Source organism: Arachis hypogaea, chromosome 13 (assembly GCF_003086295.3).
Source record: "Arachis hypogaea cultivar Tifrunner chromosome 13, arahy.Tifrunner.gnm2.J5K5, whole genome shotgun sequence".
Lineage (NCBI taxonomy): Eukaryota > Viridiplantae > Streptophyta > Magnoliopsida > Fabales > Fabaceae > Arachis > Arachis hypogaea.
Window position 1 is genome coordinate 112169092 of NC_092048.1, and position 13315 is coordinate 112182406.

The 13315-nt window shown below is 39.8% G+C and overlaps 1 pseudogene; it reads left to right on the forward strand.

The window, feature by feature from the left end:
* Nucleotides 1–1018: 1018 nt before the first annotated feature.
* On the forward strand, nt 1019–12924 carry LOC112735239 (ATP-dependent DNA helicase 2 subunit KU80-like; annotated as a pseudogene).
* Nucleotides 12925–13315: the final 391 nt, after the last annotated feature.

Genomic DNA, 13315 nt, shown 5'->3' on the forward strand with positions numbered 1-13315 from the left:
AATCTAGGATATAATTGAAGAACAAAAGCAGAAAAACAAGTAGGCAGATAGAATAATAGCAATATAAGCACATAGTTGGCAAAAGAGCAGTAGGATTATGAAATGAGTTGAATAATTGTGCATTTTGGATTGTTTCGGAGTTAAAAAGCTGAGATAAAAAAAATCACAATCCAAAATATGTTATAAGTAGAATACCTATTAATTAGGAAAAACAATAATCATGCCATGAAGTAAAAAGTTGAAGGAGTTAGTTAAAAAGCAAAGGGAGAAGTTAGAAAGTTAAAAGTGGTGAAAATTGAAAAAGTGGAAAGCAGTGAGTTAGGAGGAAAAAGTCAAAGTAAGTGGCGTTGAAAAATGTTTCCTAAGGAACAAGAAATTCATAAATTGAAAGACTAGTCAACTCATATTCAAAAATATCAGGTTAGTGATGATGATTCATAAAGATATAAAAATAGCAAAAATTAAAATCGAATCATCAAAAGTGCAATTTATTAACCAGGAAATCGAAAGGAATAAGAATGCTGGCCCGTGCATTCATGAAGTGGTTTCGGAAAAGCTAAGTAATGCCAAATTCAAATTTCCAAAACCAAAACATGAATGAAAATTAAAATAATTTACAGAAAATTGGGCAGCATTCCGGCTAAAATTAGATGTTCCCGGGTAATAAACAGCAAGCAGAATAGTTCATATAAATTAAAATAAATCTGCAAATACACAAACGGAATATGAACATGAAAGAGCAGGGTAACAGCAGCATGAAACAGGAAAGAACAACATATGAACAGTATTAATATCACAGCAACATCAGAATTGCGAAATTGATAAAACAATAAGCACGAACAGTGCAATTATCAGACCTAAATCTACTAACCACATCCTAGCTACCTAACCACCTAGAATCCACTACAACATACATCTCTAACTATCCTAATTTTAAACATAAACTGAAAAATATGCAACTAACTACGAATGAAGGAAAAGTGGCGTTCGGTGAAACCTGGTGGTTAGAGGCACAAGTATGGAACTAAGAGAGATGGTGGGAGTGGGGTGGTGTTGGCGGCAATGCGGCGGTGACGTAGGGCGGTGCGGCGGCGAACCTTGGTGGCGGCAGGGATGGTTTGGTGGTGCTGGGTTAGGGTTGGGGTACAGGGAGGGGAAGGGAGGAGGGTTCGAGGGTTGTGGGGCGGAGGGTGGTTGGGACGGTGGGAGGTGGTGCTGGGGGCGGACGGTGCTGGTTCGCGGTGGGGGGCAGTGGCATAGGGAAAGAAGAGAGGGAAGAAGGAGAGGGGGTGGGCGTCGCAGTGGGTCTGGGTGGTTAGCGGTCAGGGGTGGTTGGCGATGGCGATGGGTGCAGAGGAAGGAGGGAGAGAGAACAGAGGGGGTTGGGGAAGGAGAGTGGTGACGCGGGGGGAAAATAGGGTTTCGCATGGTTGGGTTAGTGATTTTGAATCCACGCGAACGCGTGGGGCACGCGATCGCGTGGCCAGCGTGGAATGGGGTTGACGCGATCGCGTGAGTGACACGGTTGCATGGGATGGGTAGAAGGATGAATGACGCGGTCGCGTGAGGCACGCGACCGCGTCGCTGGAAATTGTGCTAAACGCACAATTCCAGCGTCGTTTTAGCGCAACTCTCTGTCTCCATTGGGGTGCCATAATATCCACGCGATGTGAACGCGTCGCTCACGCTTTCGCGTGGGATGGGTGTTTTGCAAGTGACGCGTTCGCGTCAGGGACGCAGACGCGTGGGTCGTTTTGTGCTAAACACACACCAGCCACACGATTCCAGCCCAGATTTCTGGGCGTTGGATTTTTACGCTGATTTCCAGATCACGCATTCGTGTGATTGACGCGGACGCGTGGGAGGTGGTTTTCGCAACTGACGTGAACGCATTAGTAGTGCGGTCGCGTCGCACGCCTTCCTTTTTTTATATATGCAGGTATGCAATTATGCAGTATGCAATGCTAATGCAAATGTTATGAATAACATCCAGGTTCAATAAAAATAATATAACACAAAATCAAACAGTACGGAATAAAAATTGAAAAAGAAACGACCATATCATGGTGGGTTGTCTCCCACCTAGCACTTTTAGTTAAAGTTCTTAAGTTGGGCATTTGATGAGCTTCTCGTTATGGTGGCTTATGCTTAAATTCATCTAGAAATCTCTACCAATGTTTGGAATTCCAGCAGCCTCCGGGGTCCCAAACTAGGCATGTGAAGCTTTTGAGCAGCTTCAAACAGGTTCTCAGGCTCCCGGGGTGACGAATGTCAGAATAGATTCCAGGATCCAAAACTTTGCTTTTAAATCCGCCTTTGTCTTGATCTATATGCTTCCATCCGGGCGGTTTAGAAATTGTATTCTCACCAAGATGACCAAACGTCTTCCGTGACCCATTCAATTGAACTTGATACCAATCCTTGCACTTCGAATTGAAGCATGGGACCTTATTGAATCTTGTACACCAGCTCTGAGTACGAGCCATTTCCCTCTTACTCTTAAAGCCGCAGAGAGCTCTAAGCTGGCCATCTGTTTCAAGCAAACCATATTCAAGTGGAAAAGTAAAGATAAAGGTTAAGAATTGTACCCACTTGAAGCTTGTATTAGGTGGTAATGGCCATGGGATAGGTGTTTCCAGTGGTTCTGTAAGATCTACTCCCTTGTAATCTCTGCGAATTCCTCCACTTCTTTGCAAACTTCTTCAAATACAACCACGTCTAGATCAAAGTCTTCGATATCTTCTGCATCACTCAAGTCATAAGTTGGAGGTTGAGAAAAATCTACCTCGATATCATCTTTGTATTCACTTGGATAAGGTTCTTCAATCTCAGAGAATTCACGTGCGGATGCGAGTTCATTACTAGGAGGACTTGACTTGAGACTATCATCGTCAAGGAAACTTGCGTCTTGGGTTATTCCGTCTAGTTCTTCATGAAATACCTGCTTTGGGGGTTGTGCACTATCCTCCTTAGCATCAATTGTAACGTCCTTGACAAAATTTTTCACAACTCTGGATTCCCATGGAGGTTCAGCATCTCCTAAATCTTCAATCAGTACTTCTTCTTCTTGGATAATTTGAGCTTCCTCCAATTATTCCAGAACAAAGTTATGCTCATTACTGCCTACTGGGGTTTCTAGTATCTCCTTCATGCTACGCTTATCCCTAGATTCTCCACATAAAGCTATTGGAGTTCCTTGAGTGTCTAAACGTCTGGAAGATAATTGATGTATTGCTTGCTCCAGCTGATGAAGGGTTGTATGAAGTTGATCTACTGTTTTCTTGAGGCGAGCCTGTGATTCTTGAGGTGATGGATATGGACTACATAGGGAAGTGGTGGTGTGAGGGAGTAATTGGATTGGAATTGGGGTAAATAAGGATCATACAGTGGTGAGTGGTGAAAAGGAACTTGTGAGTGTGGTGGTTCAAAGCTATGTTGAGAGGATGGTCTATAGGCACAGGGTGGGGCTTGTTGGTGATTACGGGGGGTCCACCATATCTATCAGCTTGGTATGCATTGTAGAGTGGTCCTTGCCAATGATATCTTGGAGGGTGTTGTTGCCTAAAGGGTTGATCAGATCCTCTTGGCTCCATCCATCTTTGATTGCTCAGACCTTGATGCATATTCCTGTTATAGTTTCCACTCCTTTCAACAAATTTAGGACAAACTCAAAGCGAGAAGGGTGAGAATTCATAGTAGCTAGTAGAAATAAAAGGGAAAAACAAAAACAAATAAACAAATAAAATAAAAATATTTACAATAACCAATAATAAGGCACACGTTTGCAGTTCCCCGGCAACGGCGCCATTTTGAAGAACTGAAGATTGACGGTTTAGAATTCAGAATAAATTCCCGTTGCAAGTATAGTTTCTAAGCCGAGCAATCGACCTTTCTTACAAAAGTTTTGGTTGTCACAAGTAACAAACCCCTTTGAAATTGATAACCGAAGTATTTAACCTCGGGTCGTCTTCTCAAGGAACTGCAGGGAGGTGTTCTTATTATTGGTTATGAGTTTTGTAAATTAGGGGTTTTGAAAGTAAGGAACAAGTAATTTAAATGACAAATAAAATAAATAAATAACTGTAAAATAAACTCTTGGCAATGTATGAAAATTCGGAAGTCCTATCCTAGTTACTCCTATGAGAATGGAAGTTAATCCCACTTAGTTAACCCTTATGAAAGCAAGGGAAAGTCAAGTGAACTAATTAGTTAGATTCCCAAGTCCTAGCCAACTCCTAAGGAAAGACTAGAATTAGTGGAATACCAGTCAATTTAGCCGACATAACAACCAATCACGGATAGTTGATAACTCAAGAGCTTCCAGTTAATCAATTAAAGCCAATAACATAAAAAGCTAAATAAGAATCAATGATCTGAAATACCTCAATTGCATTAATAAGAGAAAATCAATTTAAACATAAAGAGTTCATAAGCCAATCTGGCAACATAAGTAATTAAAGGATAGCATTAAAATATCTGAAAGTAAAAGAGAAATATAAAGTAAAAGGAATGTTGAACCTGATGAAGAGTTGAAATTCTAAAACCTTTAAGAGGAATCCTAATCCTAAAACCTAAGAGAGAGGAGAGAGCCTCTCTCTCTAAAAACTACATCTAAACTATGAAAAGTGAATAATTGAAGACATGATAATGAATGGATGCATTCCCCCACTTTACAACCTTTAATCTGTGCCTTCTGGACTTGGATCTGGGCCAAAAAGGGTTTCAGAAATCGTTGAGAGCGTTTTCTGTAATTTCTGGTGCGTGGCGTCTGTCACGCATCCGCGTGGGTCACGCGGTCGCGTCATCTGGAGTTTTCCTTATCACGTGTTCGCTTCGGTCACACATCCGCGTCATCTGTGTTCTGCTCATGGCGCGCGTCCGCGTCAGTCACGCGTTCGCGTTGCTTCCTTTTTGCGCTAGGCATGCGACCGCGTTGTCCATGCATTCGCGTCGCTGCTAATTTCTACAAAAACTCCATTTTGTGCTTTCCTTCCATTTTTGTATGTTTTCTTTCCATCCTTTAAGCCATTCTTGCCTTAGAAGATCTGAAACTTCTCAACACACAGATCACGGCATCGAATGGTAATAAAGGGTAATTAAAATAAATAATTTCAAAGCATAGGAAACATGTATTTCACATATATCACATAATAAGGAAGGGAAAGTGAAACCATACAATTTACATGAATAAGTGGGTAAAGGGTTGAATAAATCACTTAAATTGAGCACAATATATATCATAAAATATGGGTTTATCAAGAGTGCAAGGCCATCAACATAACCCACACAGCCGAACCTATAGAAGAGGGAGAGGCAGTGAATTCCATTGAGGAAGACCTCAATGGACGTCCACTGGCCACTCAGAAGTTCCCCAATGAGGAACCAAAGGAATTTGAGGCTCATACAGAGACCATAGAGATTCCACTGAACTTACTGTTGCCATTCATGAGCTCTGATGAGTATTCTTCCTCTGAAGAAGATGAAGATATTATTGAAGAGCAAGTTGCTCAATATCTAAGAGCAATCATGAAGCTAAATGCCAAGTTATTTGGTAATGAGACTTGGGAGGATGAACCTCCATTGCTCATCAAAGAACTAAATGATCTGGTTCAACTGAAATTACCTCAGAAGAAACAGAATCCTGGAAAGTTCTTAATACCTTGTACTATAGGCACCATGACCTTTAAGAAGGCTCTGTGTGATCTGGGGTCAAGTATAAACCTCATGTCCCTCTCTGTAATGGAGAAACTAGGGATCTTTGAGGTACAAGCTGCAAGAATCTCACTAGAGATGGCAGACAATTCAAGGAAATAGGCTTATGGACTTGTAGAGGATGTCTTAGTGAAGGTTGAAGGCTATTACATCCCTACTGACTTCATAATCCTAGACACTGGGAAGGATGAAGATGATTCCATCATCCTTGGAAGACCCTTCCTAGCCACAGTAAGAGCTGTGATTGATGTGGACAGAGGAGAGCTAGTCCTTCAATTGAATGAGGACTACCTTGTGTTTAAGGCTCAAGGATCTTCTTCTGTAACCATGGAGAGGAAGCATGAAAAGCTTCTCTCAATACAGAGTCAAAAGGAGCCCCCACACTCAATTTCTAAGTTTGGTGTCGGGAGGCCAACATTAAGCTCTGAATCTCTGTGAAGCTCTCTAGGAGCTTCACTGTCAAGCTATTGACATTAAAGAAGTGCTTGTTGGGAGGCAACCCAATGTTATTTAATTATATTTATTTATTTTCCATTGTTATTTTATGTTTTCTTTAGGTTGATGATCATGTGAAGTCATAAAAACAACAAAAAAATTCAAAAATAGAATGAAAAACAGCATCAAAAATAGCACACCCTGGAGGACAGGCTTACTGGCATTTAAACGCCAATAAGGATAGCAGAATGGGCGTTTAATGCCCAGCCTGGCAGCATTCTGGGCGTTTAACGCCAGAAAGGGCTGTTTGGCACAGGCTGGCGTTAAACGCCAGAAATGGGCATCTGACTGGCGTTTAACGCCAGAAATGGGCAGCAGAGTGGCGTTTAACGCCAGGAAAGGTAGCAGAGCTGGCATTAAACGCCAGATTTTGGCACAGAATAGGCGTTTGAATGCTAGGATGGTGCAGGGACTTGAATTTCTTGACACCTCAAGATCTGTGGATCCCACAGGATCCCCACCTACCCCACCTCTTCTTCTCTCCTCTTCACACATTTCCATAACACTCTTCCCCAAACACCATTGACCAATCCCATCAAAAACTCTTCCCCAAATACCCTTCACCTATCAAATCTTACCCTCTTCCCGATATTTCCTTCACCACTCACATCCATCCATCATTAAACCCCACCTACCTCACCATTCAAATTCAAACCATTTCCCTCCCAAACCCACCCACACATGGCCGAATACCCTCTCTTCCTTACCCTATAAATACCCCTCCTTACCACCTTCATTTTCACACGCCATACACACTTCTCTCCCTCTTGGCCGAAACACATACCCCCCTCCATCTCCTCCATTTCTTCTTCTTCTACTCCTTTCTTTCTCCTTTTGCTCAAGGACGAGCAAATCTTCTAAGTTTGGTGTGGAAAAAGCTAAAGCTTTTTGTTTTCCATAACCACTAATGGCACCTAAGGCCGGAGAAACCTCTAGAAAGAGGAAAGAGAAGGCAATTGCTTCCACTTCCGAGTCATGGGAGATGGAGAGATTCATCTCAAAGGTCCATCAAGACCACTTCTATGAAGTTGTGGCCAAGAAAAAGGTGATCCCCGAAGTCCCCTTTAAACTCAAAAAGAGTGAGTATCCGGAGATCCGACATGAAGTTCGGGTTACTTGGATTTTAGTCCGGAAAATGTGAGGATAGCATTCAACTTACCAACAATGCAAGGAGATCCTCACCCTTTCACTAGAAGGGTCAACTTTGATCAAAGGTTGGACCAAGTCCTTAGGGACATTTGTGTGGAAGGTGCTCAATGGAAGAGAGATTCAAGAGGCAAGCCGGTTCAACTAAGAAGGCTTGACCTCAAACCCGTGGCTAGAGGATAGTTGGAGTTTATCCAACGCTCTATAATTCCTACTAGCAAATGGTCTGTAGTTACTGTAGACTGGGCTATCATGATCTATAGCATCATGAATGGAGAGGAAGTAGAAGTTCATGAGATCATATCCCTAGAACTCTATAAGGTGGCGGACAAGTCCTCTACTTTGGCAAGGTTAGCCTTCCTTCATCTCATTTGTCACCTCTGTAATTCAGCTGGAATTGTCATAGAGAAAGACACCCTCATTGAAGAGGACAAGTCCATCACTAAGAAAAGGATGGAGCAAACAAGAGAGCCCACTCATGGACCTCAACAAGAGCATGAGGAAGTTCCTCATCATGAAATCCCTGAGATGCCTCAAGGGATGCACTTTCCTCCACAAAACTATTGGGAGCAAATCAATACCTCCCTAGGAGAATTGAGTTCCAACATGGGAAAACTAAGGGTGGAGCACCAAGAGCATTCCATCCTCCTCCATGAAATTAGAGAAGACCAAAAAGCCATGAGGGAGGAGCAACAAAGGCAAGAAAGAGACATAGAGGAGCTAAAGCACTCCATAAGATCTTCAAGAGGAAGAACTAGCTACCATCACTAAGGTGGACCCGTTCTTTAATTTCCTTGTTCTTTATTTTTCTGTTTTTCGTTCCCTATGCTTTATGTTTTGTCTATGTTTGTGTCTTTATTACATGATCATTAGTGTCTAGTGTCTATGCCTTAAAGCTATGAATGTCCTATGAATCCATCACCTTTCTTAAATGAAAAATGTTTTTAATTGCAAAAGAACAAGAAGTGCATGGTTTCGAATTATATCTTGAAATTAGTTTAATTATTTTGATGTGGTGGCAATACCTTTTGTTTTCTGAATGAATGCTTGAACAGTGCATATTTTTGAATTTGTTGTTTATGAATATTAAAATTGTTGGCTCTTGAAAGAATAATGAAAAAGGAGAAATGTTATTGATAATTTGAAAAATCATAAAATTGATTCTTGAAGCAAGAAAAAGCAGTGAAAAGCTTGCAGAAAGAAAAAAAAGTGAAAAAAAGAAAGAAAAAGAAAAAGCAAGCAGAAAAAGCCAATAGCCCTTTAAACCAAAAGGCAAGGGTAAAAAGGATCCAAGACTTTGAGCATTAATGGATAGGAGGGCCCACAGGAATAAAATCCTAGCCTAAGCGGCTAAACCAAGCTGTCCCTAACCATGTGCTTGTGGCGTGAATGTGTCAACTGAAAAGCTTGAGACTGAGCAGTTAAAGTCATGGTCCAAAACAAAAAGAGTGTGCTTAAGAGCTCTGGACACCTCTAACTGGGGACTCCAGCAAAGTTGAGTCACAATCTAAAAAGGTTCACCTAGTTATGTGTCTGTGGCATTTATGTATCCGGTGGTAATGCTGGAAAACAAAATGCTTAGGGTCACGACCAAGACTCATAAAGTAGTTGTGTTCAAGAATCAACATACTGAAATAGGAGAATCAATAACACTATCTAAATTCTAAGTTCTTATAGATGCCAATCATTCTAAACTTCAAAGGATAAAGTGAGATGCCAAAAATTTTCAGAAGCAAAAAGGCTATAAGCCCCGCTCATCTAATTGAAGCTAATCTTCATTGATAAGTTTGGAATTCATTGTATATTCTCTTCTTTTTATCTTATTTTGTTTTCAGTTGCTTGGGGACAAGCAACAATTTAAGTTTCGTGTTGTGATGAGCGGATAATTTATACCTTTTTAGCATTTTTTTACATAGTTTTTAGTATGTTTTAGTTACTTTATTTTAATTAGTTTTTATTCAAAAATTATATTTTTGGACTTTACTATGAGTTTGTGTGTTTTTCTGTGATTTTAGGTATTTTCTGGCTGAAATCGAGGGACCTGAGCAAAAATCTGATCCAGAGGCTGAAAAAGGACTGCAGATGCTGTTGGGTTCTGACCTCCCTGCACTCGAAGTAGATTTTCTGGAGCTGCAGAAGCCCAATTGGCGCGCTCTTAATTGCGTTGAAAATTAGACATCCTAGGCTTTCCAGATATATATAATAATCCATACTTTGCTCGAGATTTGATGGCCCAAACTGGCTATCAAAGTCAGCCTAAAACATCTTGGCGTAAAACGCCCAAACTGGCACCAGAATTGGAGTTAAATGCCAAATTGGCACCAAAGCTGTTGTTTAACTCCAGGAACAGCCTAAGCATGAAAAAGCTTCAATGCTCAGCCCAAGCACACACCAAGTGGGCTCCGGAAGTGGATTTTTGCACTATCTACACTTAGTTACTCATTTTCTGTAAACCCTAGTTGCTAGCTTAGTATAAAAACTACTTTTAGAGTCTTTTGACCAACTTATGACATTTTTACATTTCATATTGTACATGTTTGGGAGCTGGCCTCATGGCCATGCCTAGACCTTTCACTTATGTATTTTCAACGATGGAGTTTCTACACCCCATATATTAAGGTGTGGAGCTCTGCTGTTCTTCATGAATTAATGCAATTACTACTATTTTTCTATTGAATTCACGCCTACTTCTTCTCCAAGATATACTCTCGTACTTAATTCAGTTAAGTCAGAATGAAGGGGTGACCCGTGACAATCACCCAATCTTCGGTACTTGCTTAGCCAAGGTCGCGTGCCTAACAACCACAAAGCGATCTACATGATGTTCAACGTAGTCATTGGACGAGAGCTGGAGTATATTCTCTTGGGTTTCTAATCTAAGATTAGAACCTTTGTGGTATAGGCTAGAATTATTGGCAGCCATTCCTGGGATCCGAAAAGTCTAAACTTTGTCTGTGGTATTCCGAGTAGGATCCGGGATCCGGAAAGTCTAAACCTTGTCTGTGGTATTCCGAGTAGGATCTGGGAAGGGATGACTGTGATGAGCTTCAAACCTGCAAATGTGGGGCACAAGTGACAGTGTGCAAAAGAACAATGGTCCTATTCCGACGCTAGTCGGAACCGACAGATGATTAGCCCTGCGGTGACAGCACAGATAGATTTGTTTTCATCCGAGAGGATCATACAGCTTGTCATGGAAGGAGGTAACGCATGTTTGGAAGAAGGCAATAGGAAAGCAGAGGTTCTGAAGCAACAAAGCATCTCCAGACGCTTATCTGAAATTCCTACCTATGAATTACATAAGTATTTCTATCCTATTTTATATTTTATTTATCTTTTAATTATCAAAACCTTATAACCATTTGAATCCGCCTGACTGAGATTTACAAGGATGACCATAGCTTGCTTCAAGCCGACAATCTCTGTAGGATCGACCCTTACTCACGTAAGGTTTATTACTTAGACGACCCAGTGCACTTGCTGGTTAGTTGTGCGGAATTGTGAAGAATAATTGAGATTACAATCGTGCGTACTAAGATGTTGGCGCAGTTGTGATCACAATTTCGTGCACCAGAAGTCAAAGTGGATTATGAGTACAAGAGTTCTCAAGATCCTGATAAAGTTGTCCTACCAGATCAAAGAATTAAAGGTTATCAATATGGGCCTCAAATAGTTCCTATATCCCAAGCTAAGTAGGATGCTATTAAGTTCAAACTAAAAAAAGTTATGTATTAAGGTAAAATTGTATATGCTTTATTTGATTTGAATTTGATGATGGAGATTTTCTTACTCTGTTTCTGCTATTTCTTTTCTTTTCTCCTATACCATCTGATAAGGATACCAATACATGAAAGATGTCAATGTCTTCATAGCTGAAATAGGAAATACAAAAGGCACACTTGCACTTTCTTTACTAGCAAAGGCTATAAAGAAAATGAATAAAGTGGCAATACTACATTGTGTTTGGAGACAAGGACAAGCGAATGTCGTCATTGGGTCCTGACGCCCAATCTTTCTAACAAGGAAAATATTGTACATTTTTTCCATCTTTTTTTTTAATTTATTTTTTAATTAGTCTACCTCCACTGACATGATTTTTTTATTTTTTTTTGAAATAATTTCTTTGTTGCATGGTCATGCTATGCAGCCTGATTCGTTATATTCAATGTACTACCTTTTGCTGAGGATGTGCGAGAGTTTCAATTCTATTCTTTCAGTAATTTTCCTACACTGATGCAGCCAAATGAACAATAGCTTGAGGTTGAAGCTAACTTAGTTAAACTACTTGATCTTGCACCACAAGGAAAAGAGGAAGTTTTGCTACCTGATTTTACACCAAATCGAGTCCTGGAGGCATGAATTCCCTCACTTATGTTTTCTAGTTTATATCCCGTGTTTCATTCATTCCCTCCATTTTTTTCTTATTTATTTTTTAAAGAAGATTATATTTTGATATTCATGACATGATATTTCTTTATCTAATGGTTGTTTCTTATGGGTAGTGAATTTATATTTTTCAAAATTTTCAATTATGCTTTGTCCTTGCTATCCTTATTTGAGCCAATCAGTTATTACCCCATTGTGTAAAAGTCAGCATAAGAATGTTCATATATCTTTTCAATGATTGTATCACTATCTTGAGCTCAAGTTAAAGCATGCAAATGTTGTAGTACCCCCTCTTAATGATACCCACAAGAAAATCATAAAACTTGATGATAAGCTCTTTCAACAAAACAAATCTGTGGTAGAAAAATTTTGTCAGTCTTTTAAGTTAAAGGAAAGCTCGAGGGTAAGACATGTGTCTTTTCTCCTAGTTTATACAAAATATCAAACTTCTTTTACATTATACGAACATTGTATATATTTCATGTTTGAATTGAACTATCTTATAACATTAAAAGTCAAGGCGTTTATTGAGAGAGGAAAAATATGGTTCTGGTAAGGAAAATGATAAAGGAAAAATACTTGTTCTACCTTCAAATCTCCTTCAAGATAAATCGAATGTTGAACTCGACAACATTGGGGATCTGACTCCTGTACAAGATTTTGAAGCCATGTTTGTGCGTAGAGATAATCCAGATTGGGTTGTAAAAGCAACCGATGCTATGGCCAATAAAATTTATGATCTCATAGAGGATTCCCACGAAGGCGATAACAATTTGAAAGTATTGGAATGTTTAGCTGTGCTCTGCAAGGGATATATCAATAAGCAGGTAACCCATCTTCCTCGCTTTTGCACCATAGAGCTAGTCATGACTTTCCATGTCTAACCAACTTTTATTCCTCTATTATTCCTCTTGGTTGTATTTGAGGTCAATGATAACTTTTTTTTCTGTGAAGGAACTAAAACAATTCAATGATTTCATTTGCGATATTTGGAGTTTCTGTCAAGAGAAGAACCTTCATGGTTTTTGTGATTCTTTTCTTCAAAAGGAATCACTTGATCCCCAAATCAAAAGTTGTAGACAGGTTTTTGCATTTTTTTTGTTTTTCTTGGTTGGACCATTTAAAATTCAATGTTTCTTCTTTCATAACTTGTTATTTAGTTTAACTTTACAATGGAGTTACTAAAGATGAAGCAAGAAGTTTCTTTGTCAAATCTGAGCCAAAAGTTGAATGATTACTTAACTCGTTGTGTTGAAATATTTAGGGCCTTTCTTTCTTTTATAAAATCTCTGTTAGGCCATTATAACAATACATTGTAAATATTATTAAGACTCTAGCCCGATGACACTTGCTAGTGTCATCGGGCCATTTTTGCTGTTATCCTCATTGTCATTATTAATTGCTGACCAAGGACCTCAGTCGTTGCCTGCATAGCAGCAACCATATTTTTCAGGGCACTTATGAAGTTCACAGGGTTATTCTGATGCACGGAAAATTTGTCTCTCAACAAATCTCCCTTCGGCAAGTGTACCGAATTTGTCGTCAAGTAAAAACTCACAATAGAGTGAGGTCGAAT